We start from the raw sequence: 11,035 nt of genomic DNA on the forward strand, positions 1-11,035 counted from the left end.
CCGATTTGGCTCCAAAAAGCCAAATTTTAGATCCCCAGGGCTACATACTGTTTTTAATACACTCCTCTTTGTGTCAGTGATGGAAAAGGTGTCAGTCTGCTCTGAATCTCTCTGACCACCTCAGGAAATAGGCTTTTGGCTCACAGAGCGGGGATGAGAAATAGTTTTGAACCACCACGTCTCTTGGAGGGTGTCAGCGGCCCCTTGAAGTAAAAATGTGGCTGGAAACCCAGCTCTCTGCATTAGCCAGGTGAACCTGAGCATGCTGCATACGCCCTCAGTCTTGGTTTTTTCATGTGTAAAATGGGAATGAATATGCGCACCGCGTGGGGTGGTTGTGATGATTAAAGGCATTCATTATAAAGAGCTTAGTTTCATCCGAAGTGATCAGAAGTGTCCATTTCCCTCAAGTTTTCTTCTCATTTCTTTCTCCCCTACGCTTACAGCCACACAGTGTACATTCAAGAAAGGTTCCAATGAGGGCATGAGGTGTCCAGTGTTAGCCTCCAATCAAGCATCCATGAGGTAGTTCATGTATACATTATATACATTTTATATACATTTAAAGAGGAGGTCTTAGGAAAAGCCAACCCCAGTCTCAAAATGAGCTTCCGCTCTCACTTGGATGCCAAGTAACACACACAAAGAAACAAAGGGCAGTATGGAGTTCATAGAGGAATCTTCCAGTTTAACTGGAGTCAGCTGAGCTGGATTCTAAACCAATTTCTGCCAGTTATTCCCTGTGTGACCCGTGTGATAAAATGTATAGAAGGCTTAAAGTGTGCCAAGCATTGTGGATTATAGCACTTAATTCTCACACTGATCCATATGGTTACTCTTGCTATTATCCCCATTTTATAGATGAACAAACAGAGAGAGGTTACATGACTTGACTCAGGTCACAGTAAATACACGGTGGAGCCAGGCTTTGAGGCCAGGTAGTACGATTCCAGAGTCCACACCTTCCCTGCTGCACCATACTAAATGGGGGCAAGTCAGCCGCTGGGCCTCACTTTTTCTCATCTGAACAAAAAAAGGGCCAGACTAGGTGACATCCGGGGCTCCTTTTAGCTCCAACTTTCTATACATCTAATAAGAAAATTACGGATGTTAAGTAAGTTAGGCCCAGGGTGCTTTTAAGAGAAACGTCAAAATGGGTAGGATTGCTTCATTTCCCATAGGTGGAAAGCCACTAAAATATTTCTTCTGTGTTCCTGGTTCCAATTTGCCACTCAAAAAGCCAAACAAAGAAATCATCCTCCAGAGTTCCCTTCCAATTGATTTAGATCCCTGAGGCTAATTTTTGACCACATTGGAAGGAGAAGCAGAAGGTGTGGAAATCCATGGCTTTCTGCACAACAGATACACATGATGAGAAGTCTGTATCCTCTTACACACACACACACACACACACACACACCAGTGTTCATATCGCCTTCCACTGAAGCTCATACCAGTTCCTCTAGCCAAGTTGTCATGGCAACACCAGCTGCCAATGAGATCATGGAAGACAAGGTCATAATGGCAATGGTACCTTAATATTTTACCTGGCAAAGCCACTTAGTTAATAAGATGAATAACTATAAATTGTAAACTCATAGGAAGCCAGGCACCATTCCTGTACATGTTTAGTGGGCAGTTGGGGGTGGGGAATGGAAATGACAGCAAAGGGAAAGGAACAAAAAGGAAGAGAGGATGAGGCAGAGAGTGGGGAAGAAGGTCTCTGATGCTGATCCTTATTTTTCAGTGTGGACCACGCACAGGTGCTGACCCTGCCTGTACATGGATTAAGGAACTGAGCTCTTCCTAATGACAAGAATTGGGGGGCGGGTCATGGGATCCCAGCCTCTATCACAAAAGCCTTATCAGAAACCCAAGGCGACTGCTTTCTGGCATTCACTTCTAGCAGAGGAGAGCAGCAGCCCAGGGAAGAGGTACGTGGTAGACACCAGCCTGCCCTCCTCCCCACTCCACAGCTGACACACTCACCGTGTAGAAAGGTCCTTCCGGCTGCCTCCCGGTGTCCCTTGGTGCCCATCATCCTTTACAGACTGGCTTGCCCCAGGGCTGTCTGTTGCCCATCTGAACCAACTTCCTACCGAACAAATCAATTTGATTTAGGGGTTTCCTTCCTTTCACAAGAAACTAATCACAGCGTGGGCCTCTGGCCAGAACTTTGGCAGTGGGGAGCCGAGGCGGGAGACAGACCCAGCTTACATTGAACCTTCTGTGCCATTGAGTTTTGTACCATGTGCATGAATCACTTACTTAGATTTAAAACACGCAGAGAAGACCCTTCTTTCCCCAGCCCTGTGCACCCTCCAAGGACTGCAGACATTGGCAGTGAGATGGGTCCAAAGCGGGGCAGTAGCGAAGCCAGGGTGGTTAGCCTTCATATAGCCAAGTTGATGGGGAAAGTGATTTTCCACAAACGGGACTCGTGTTTGTCTTAAACTCTCATGCAGCCTGCTTCCAGGGCTTCCGTTTTACGACAAGCAGGTTCTGTTTTGAGTGCAAAAGCCGTGGGCTTTCTCTAGTGGTGCCTGGGGCAGGAGTAGCGCAAGAGCATGCAGGCTGCTTGGTGAGGTGGTTGTAGCTCGCCTTACCCACGCTCTCTGTACTACCTCACACCCACCGCTGGCCTCAGGAGAAGGGCCACCTACAAAGGCGGGAGAGGGATGCAGACACAAGGTGAGAACTGGGATAGAGTGTCAGAAGGCCCACGTTCAGCTCTGAGGCATCTTCAGAAAAGACACTTTACCTCCGTGAGCCTCAGTTTCCCCTCTACAGAGGAGCATAACTATACAGTCCTCATAGCATTGTAATGAGGGTGAAATAAAGAATATTTTCTTTTAACAAATACTTATGCTTCACCTACTATGTGCCAAGCATTGTTTTAATCTCCTTACAAATGAAAACAAGGCACAGAGAGTTTCAGTGGCACATCCAAGATCACATGCATCTGGAAAGGGGCACAGCCAGGATCCCAGCCTGACAGTCTGGGTTCAGACGCCACACGCTTAACCCCTTCTCTGGAAGGGTGAGGGATGTGTCCCATGGTGGCGTCTCCTTGTTTCTTCTTTTAGTAACTTTTGTGGGACTAGAAATTTCCACTACTGTCCCCTCCCCTTTTTTGGTTGGTTGATTTGTTCTTGGGTGTGACAGGGTAGCTTATAATTCCCACAGTTTTTCTACCAGCATTGCTCCCACTCCCAAACCCGCTAAGCCTGTGGCACTCAGAGCTGGGTGCTGAGCACTGCAGTCACTATGAGTGAGACTGGGTTTGCAGCATGGCCCTGCGTATGCATAGAATGACCAAATGACCCCACACTGGCCAGCTATTTAATATAGAGCGACTGTGGAGGCTTGGGAGGACTGAGGAATACTTATTTTTATTTTTGACTATGATAAAATACACACAACATAAAATTTACCATTTTAACTGTTTTTAAGTGTATAGTTCAATATTAAGTACATTTACATTGCCACGCAACAATCCATCTTCAGAACTTTTTCATCTTACCAAACTCAAACTCTGCACCCATTAAACAAGAACTCCTCGTTGACCCCTTCCCCAGCCCCTGGTAACCACCATTCTACTTTCTGTCCCTATGAATTTGACTACTCTAGGGACCTTATCTAAGTAGAATCACACTTTGCCTTTTTGTGGCTGGCTCATTTCAGTTAGCGTCATGTCCTCCAGGTTCATCCATGTTGTAGCAAGTTTCAGAATTTCCCTCTTTTTCAGGGCTGCATAGTGTTCCATTGTGTGTATACACCACATTTTGTTTATCCATTCATCCATAGATGGACACTTGGATTGCTTCAATTTCTTAGCTATTTTGAATAATATTACTATGAACATCAGTGTGCAAATACCTCTTTAAGACCCTGATTTCAGTTCTTTTGTGTGTTTACCCAGAAGTGGAATTGCTGGGTTATATGGCAATTCTATTTTTAATTCTAGGGGGACCTGTCATACTGTTTTCCATTAGCTGCTGTTTCATGTTATGTTCCTTCCAGTATTGCACAAAGGCTCCGACTCACCATATTCTCACCAACTTGTTATCTTTGGAGTTTGTTCCTTTTTTTATTTAATGGCATCCATCCTGATGGGTATGAGATGGTACCACATTGTGGTACATTATTAATTTTTGTTATGTAACTTAAAATACATTTTATAGTTTCTACAATATTCAGGTGTTGCTTCCGTCTTGTATCTGTTGCTGAATATATCTCAGCTGTAGGTATTCACACAATCACATGATATTGGAAGGATAATTTGGTCCTTAAGTAGGCGGCTTTGATTTTTTTTTTTTTTTTTTTTTTTTTTTTTTGGAGACGGAGTCTTGCTCTGTCGCACAGGCTGGAGTGCAGTGGTGCGATCTGGGTTCACTGCAAGCTCTGCCTTCCAGGTTCATGCCATTCTCCTGCCTCAGTCTCCCGAGTAGCTGGGACTACAGGCACCCACCACCACGCCCAGCTAATTTTTTGTATTTTTAGTAGAGACAGGGTTTCACTGTGTTAGCCAGGATCATCTTCATCTCCTGACCTCATGATCCACCTGCCTTGGCCTCTCAAAGTGCTGGGATTTTTTAATGGTTTCGTTGATGATGATGGGATTTTGTTGACTCTCACATTCCTGGGGAACAGAGAGAAGAGCATTTACCCTAATCAACCTCTCTCCTCTCAGGAGCTCAATGCATCATCACGTCCAGGTGAGTCTCCCTCAGGTGCGTCATGTGCCTAATCCAAAGGCCCTGCAATGAACTTCCCCAGGAGCCCGGTTCAGCCAGGGCCCTACTTAGGTACACGACGGGAGGAATAATGGCAAACGGTTTCTCACACTGACCTCTCAGCTGTTCATTTGTCAAAATACAATTTCACATTACTGCTCTTCCCATTTTGGTTCACAGAAGTGACAGACCAGACCAGTTACAGAGGATGTGCCTCTTAAAATGAGTCCTATGAATATGTATTAGTCATGTTTGAGGCTCTGCGCTGATAATGGAAAGAAATCCATGATCCAGGAAGTAGCAAAATGCAGCTTGCCAAATAATATGAATAGTTTGACATAATTTTTTTTCTTTTCCTTTTTTTTTTTTTTTTTTTGAGATGGAGTCTCACTCTATTGCCCAGGCTGGAGTGCAGTGGCATGATCTTGGCTGACTGCAACCTCTACCTTCCGGGTTCACACGATTCTCCTGCCTCAGCCTCCCAAGTAGCTAGGACTACAGGTGCCCGCTATCACGCTTGGCTAATTTTTGTATTTTTAGTAGACACAGGGTTTCACCATGTTGGCCAGGATGGTCTCAATCTCTTGACCTTGTGACCCGCCCACCTTGGCCTCCCTAAATGCTGGGGTTACAGGGGTGAGCCACCATGCCCAGCCTAGTCTGACATAATTTATGTAAAAAGTACATATATTTATGCTTAACGATACATAGACATTCCATAAGGATACTACAGAATTAACACTGGGTACCTTTTTGGGGACCGGGAGTTGGGTATGGGGGCTTCAAATCTTTTAACTTTTTACTTCATACTCTTTGACATGATTTGAATCTCCAGCCATAGCATGTATCACTTTTATAATAAAAATAAAGCTTTAAAATTGTCATTTTAGGAAAATAAAAAGGGTTGTAAAAGGGGACATACTAGTAATTTATGTCACGCCTCCAGCTGCGGAGAAATAACCCTGGCTTAGGCCAGCTTCCGTGAAGCAGAAGAGATGAAGCTCTGGAATAAGGGATGTGTTGAGGGTGTGGTCTCGGGAGAAACGAACTAGGGTGAGGGAGGAAGCACTGGGAAAAGGGAAGCGCTGGGAAAGGATGTGGCTTTCCCTGAAGCCCTGCTTTCACCTGATCCCACGGGCAGCTCTGGAGCATAAACGCCTCAAGTTTGACCTGCCCTGAAACAAGCTGGGCTTTTCCTCCCTCTTCCCCAACTCAGTCCTTAGCTATGGTTGTCGGTGGGGTGAACTGCGAGGGGGCGGAGGAACTCTCAGCAGCTGGCTCCAGTCAACCAAGGCGGCCCCCACAAAAGGGTGCAGGTGTGCACCATTAGCACCAGCACCTGCTGCTGGGGGTGGGCGGGGACGCTGGGCTGACAGAAGGGATCCCAAGGGAATCTGGGTTTCAACCCCTTTCCCCAGTGACTTGGGAATCGAACCCAAACTGGTTTCCTTACAAACAAATGTATAAACTGTAAATTGATGTAGGAAATGTTTTTCTTCTGTTTTCTTTTTGATGGCCATGGAAAGGTACAGGCTATAGGACATTGTATTAAATAGCAGCTGAAATACTCAAAAAAAAGATACAAAGAGTGAAAAACATCAGTTTGCATGAGTCCGATCAGACGGCAAGAGTTTTGCAACGGTGGGAAAAGTCCCTGGAAGGCTGGAGAAGAGGACGTGCCGGCCTGCTCTCGGTAAGCAGGCGGCGAGGCTTCTGATCTGCTCCTGATGGTGGTCAAGAAGACTTTTTCATTTTTTTTACTTCATGGACAATGTATATCTCATCACTGATTACATCTCCCTTCCTGCATTGAGAATTTGAGAAAATTCAAAGACAGATTTGAACCCAGGACTAGATAACCCAGGGAATAAGGCACAAGAAAGGCAGAGGTGGCTCTAGGAGGCTGTATTCCAAGGCCTACAATTCTATGGGCGGCCTTGACATCTCTGAGCGTCACAGAGGCCCAAGGGCTTAACTGTGAGTTCCCCTGCCCTCACCAGGCATGCCCCTTACCCAGCAGGCAAGGTCTCCCACCTGACCAGTCCCCTGTCAGTCACCGCCCCTCACCCAGGCACCAGCCGAATGGGTTTCACCTCACTGCCCATCTGTGAAATTACTCAAGACAGGAAACTCCTCCCATGGGAACACAGGGTTACCTGGTCCTCCTGTTACTACAAGGCATGACCGTCATGGCCCCTGCAGGTCCACTCTGTTCCCAAGTGCAAGCCCCATGTGGCCCTACATAACATACTATGTCCTCCTCGCCCAGGCAGTGAGTCTAGTGACTAATAAGCTGCTGTCCATCTCATCTGTCCAGTGGGGGAAGGGGTGCATTTGGACTTCTCCCACTATTTGGGACAGAGCCCCTCCCCCACCAATAGGGTAAGTAGGAAGTGATCAGAACAGAGGGACGTTTTGAGTCACAAGGCTTTTTGGGAACATGCTGTATGTGCAAACTCTTAATGCCAGCAGCAAGCCCCAGTTGCTTTTCCCTTGCCTATGAAACAGAGCTTACTTCTCTTAACAAAGCAGTGAGTTTTAAAAGCTGACCGGTATAACAAAGGAAGGAAGTGTCAGAGGAAACAACAGGGCTGGGTGAGGTGGCTCATGCCTGTAATCTTAGCACTTTGGGAGGCTGAGGCAGGAGAATTACTTGAGGCTGAGTTTGAGACCAGCCTGGGCAACATAGTGAGACCCCATCTCTTAAAAAAAAAAAAAAGAACCCACAAAAAACAAAAAAACCTGACTGGGCATGGTGGCATGCCTATAGTCCCAGTTACTCAAGAGGCTGAGGTGAGAAAATTACCCCAGTCCAGGAGGTCAAGGCTGCAGTAGGCATTTTTTTTTTTTTTTTTTTTGAGACAGAGTCTCGCTTGGTCGCCCAGGCTGGAGTGCAGTGGCCGGATCTCAGCTCACTGCAAGCTATGCCTCCTGGGTTTATGCCATTCTCCTGCCTCAGCCTCCCGAGTAGCTGGGATTACAGGCGCCCGCCACCTCGCCCCACTAGTTTTTTGTATTTTTTTTAATAGAGACGGGGTTTCACCGTGTTAGCCAGGATGGTCTCGATCTCCTGACCTCATGATCCGCCCGTCTCGGCCTCCCAAAGTGCTGGGACTACAGGCTTGAGTCACCGCGCCCAGCCTGCAGTGGGCTTTGATTGTGCCACTGTACTCCAGCCTGAGTGACAGAGCAAGACCCCATCTCTTAAAAAAAAAAAAAAAAGAGAGATTGAGAGAGATAAAACAACAGATGTATTTGGAAACACTCCTCTCTTATTTCTCTTCTGCTTGCAATGGCAAAATGCTGTCTCCTGGGATATCCAAGATAACTTAGCTGCTGTGATGCTAGGCTAACCTGAAAGTGAACTACTGAAATTCTGTCTCTAGAAAAGACAGATTAGTTGTCTTATTAGTTCTATACTTATAAAAGATAAATTATCACTAGAATTACTAAGAAGAATTTTGTGTTAGATCGTTTTTCTCAAATCTCCACTATAGATTCATCTGCTCACCTGAGGGTTTTGAGTTTTATGGAGCAAAATTTGCCTAGAACAGGTTGTCAGCTTCTGTGGACACAGTCTACTCTCGGATATCCCACTGGAAGAAAGAACAAATGAAGCATCCCAAGGACTGGAGGATTCTCTTCCCCCGGGGTATTCAAGGAAGACACCAGGGAACAAATTGAACAAAGTTTATTTCATCAACAATGAAAAATGCCCAGAAGGAAATGAAGCACAAGATTCAGTTACACAAAAATGAAAGCTATTGACCACTTGGCCACTTCTCATACTAAAAGAGAAGGAAATAATACGAAGTACTGGAAACGACATTATATTGTCCTCATGGTGACAACCAAGATGGGCCTGACATAAGCCAGTCCAGGCTGTATGTGTGGCCCAAGTGCACACATGTGGTTCTCCGGTCACTGAATCAGAACCAGCCAGGCCCCACGAGTCAGAGTCTCTGGGGGCTGTGATTCTGCATTGCAAACAAGTCCTTGGGTAGCTCTGAGGGTTCACCAAGGTTTGAGAACCACTGGTGTGGCTGACTTCCGTGAAACAGTCCCACTTTTACTGCTTTCAACTGTCATTTATACAAATTCAGGCAAAGAATGGTTTTTAGCATGATGCCCGATGTAGCAGATAAAATGACCTCAACATAGAGTTGATCTTTGCTGCAGTCTTTTCTCAGATGGGAAGAACTGATCATCCCTCTCTGCCACATAATTTGTTCCCTTGAGGTTTCATAGCCTCCAGAAGGTTCAGGTGCTCCCATGTCCACTTCCCATTGCCTTGCCGGGTTCCCATGGAGGAAGGCTGCCCAGGTCTTGGGCCAGTCTTAGATGGGCATTTTCATTCTACAGGTATACACAGCACATTTCACATCAGTGTGGAATGCCTACTTCAGGCCATGCCAAGGATTCTAACTTCTTCTATAACCAGGAACTTCTTACACTCACCTCCAGCTGAGTGAAATTATACTAACAGGTGGTCACTTAAAGGGCACGCAGCTCAGCCCTTCCTAGACAGTCTGGATGTCATCCCTGGATTAAGCCAGACTTCAAAGAACCATGGTTATAGACCATTTGCCTTGGCCCCAGAGCCTCTTTCTTGAAATGTGCCTTATCATAACCATCTCACCATCTCCTGAGGGAGGTCTGAGTCAGTTATCATTCAAAGCCTGCTGCGCTGAAGATGTCACCCACTGAACCGCTCACTGTCCTCTCTATGAATGAACGCACATGAACATTTTCTTTCGGATCTAACCTGTTTCTCCAGAAGGGGGTAATTTTGTCTTTTAGAGATAGGGTCTCATTTTGTCACCCAGAATAGAGTGCAATGGCGCAATCATAGCTCACTGTAACCTCAAACCAGGGAAGATGTGTGACTTATAGGAAGAGATCATCACCTCTTCCTTACTGCTTTGGTGACAAGGAAACTGAAAGCCAAAAATATAGTCCAGATTTTAGCAATTATTTAGGACCTATGACCAATATTCTCCATTGCAACTGGGGGTGGGCTGGGGGGGTGCATATGAGAATGAGCTCACTCCATCCACTACTCCCTCTGGGAAGGATTTCTGCAACACTCTGGTGATACTCATGCCTACCAGAAACTGGGAATGTCCAACTTTTGAGACCTAGCTAATGATGTATCCAAAGCACTAACCAGTACCTGCCATCTGCTAACAGAAATCCTCATGCTTATGGTTGTCCACAGCTCTTTCCGCCTTCGCCAAGGCCCTCGCAACAGAAGCCTCAGAGGCTTTCATGTGGGAGTCATGCAGGCGTCCCTGGGCCCAGATCTTTGCTGCTCACAGATGTCCAAGCATTGGCTAAGTGACTGGGAGTGTCTGATGAGTCACAGACTGGGGAAAGGAGGGTGGGAGGGGAGCCCATGGAACCCCTGTCCACCCCAGTATCGTAGCCCACAGACTCTCCCCAGACACAGAGAGGGAAACATGGGACACAGTGAGGATAGAATCGGGCATCATAGATGAGGTGGGATCTGCAAACTGCACACCCGCTGGTCTTCTGTCATGGCACGAGTGAAAATGAAAACAGAAACTGCCCTTAGAGACAGGGGCAAAAAAAGGGCTGTTCCTCCTTTGTCCAGCAGATGGCACACCAAGCACTTTCTTCTCACCTGGGAGGAAAGGGGGACCAATGGTGACTGCCCGGGGAGAGCTTCTAAACTGAAATGGGAAGACCCCATGGGATTCACAGGGCCTTTCTCTTAAAGCCACAGAGAAGAATGAGCCTCTTGGTTTGAGCTGACACTTCTGATGAAGGGAGGTACCTCCATTCATGGCCACTCAGGGATTGGTTTGATGAGAAAGAACGAAAAAATTAAAAAATTAAAAAATAAACACAGTTCAGCAGTGTGTAAATATACAGAAAGGCTACGCACGTGGCTGAGAGAAGCACAGTTAAGCAGGTGCCACACACCCCAGGGCATTGCCCTAGAAACATTCATGACAGCGTCTTCATACAAAATTCTAAAGCGTGGGACTTTGCTCATAAAGAGGCTCCCCAGCAAGCACTGACAACAGACCTGGACTTCATCTCTCCACAGCAACAGCCAGAGGGAAGGTTAGTGGTCACTGTTTGGTGTCATCCTGGACTTCCAGACATCTCAATTTACAAAAGGCTTCCAAAGCCTAACTGGTCATTAGGTTGAGGAGCTATTATTTGATAGTTAAGCTCAGAAACCAAAAACAGCTACACTGACGGCAACCCAACTCATGCAACCTGTCCAGAAACATACAAAACTGGTTTATGCCACCCAGCCAGCCGCAGAT

At 46.4% G+C, this 11,035-nt stretch overlaps 2 protein-coding genes across 2 annotated transcripts in view; one reads left to right on the forward strand and one right to left on the reverse strand.

Moving 5' to 3' along the window:
* LOC126940470 (peptidyl-prolyl cis-trans isomerase NIMA-interacting 4-like) overlaps positions 1-11,035 on the forward strand; it is a 1,058,238-nt gene that overhangs the window by 740,053 nt on the left and 307,150 nt on the right. The window lies entirely within an intron of this gene.
* The window catches only part of ATP7B (ATPase copper transporting beta), a 207,371-nt gene continuing 204,747 nt past the window's right edge, over positions 8,412-11,035 (reverse strand). The window contains exon 25 of the transcript XR_007720750.1: positions 8,412-9,092. The gene's annotated coding sequence lies outside the window, so the exon portion shown is untranslated. The remainder of the gene's footprint in view (positions 9,093-11,035) is intronic.

The sequence above is a fragment of the Macaca thibetana genome, chromosome 17 (assembly GCF_024542745.1).
Source record: "Macaca thibetana thibetana isolate TM-01 chromosome 17, ASM2454274v1, whole genome shotgun sequence".
Classification (NCBI taxonomy): domain Eukaryota; kingdom Metazoa; phylum Chordata; class Mammalia; order Primates; family Cercopithecidae; genus Macaca; species Macaca thibetana.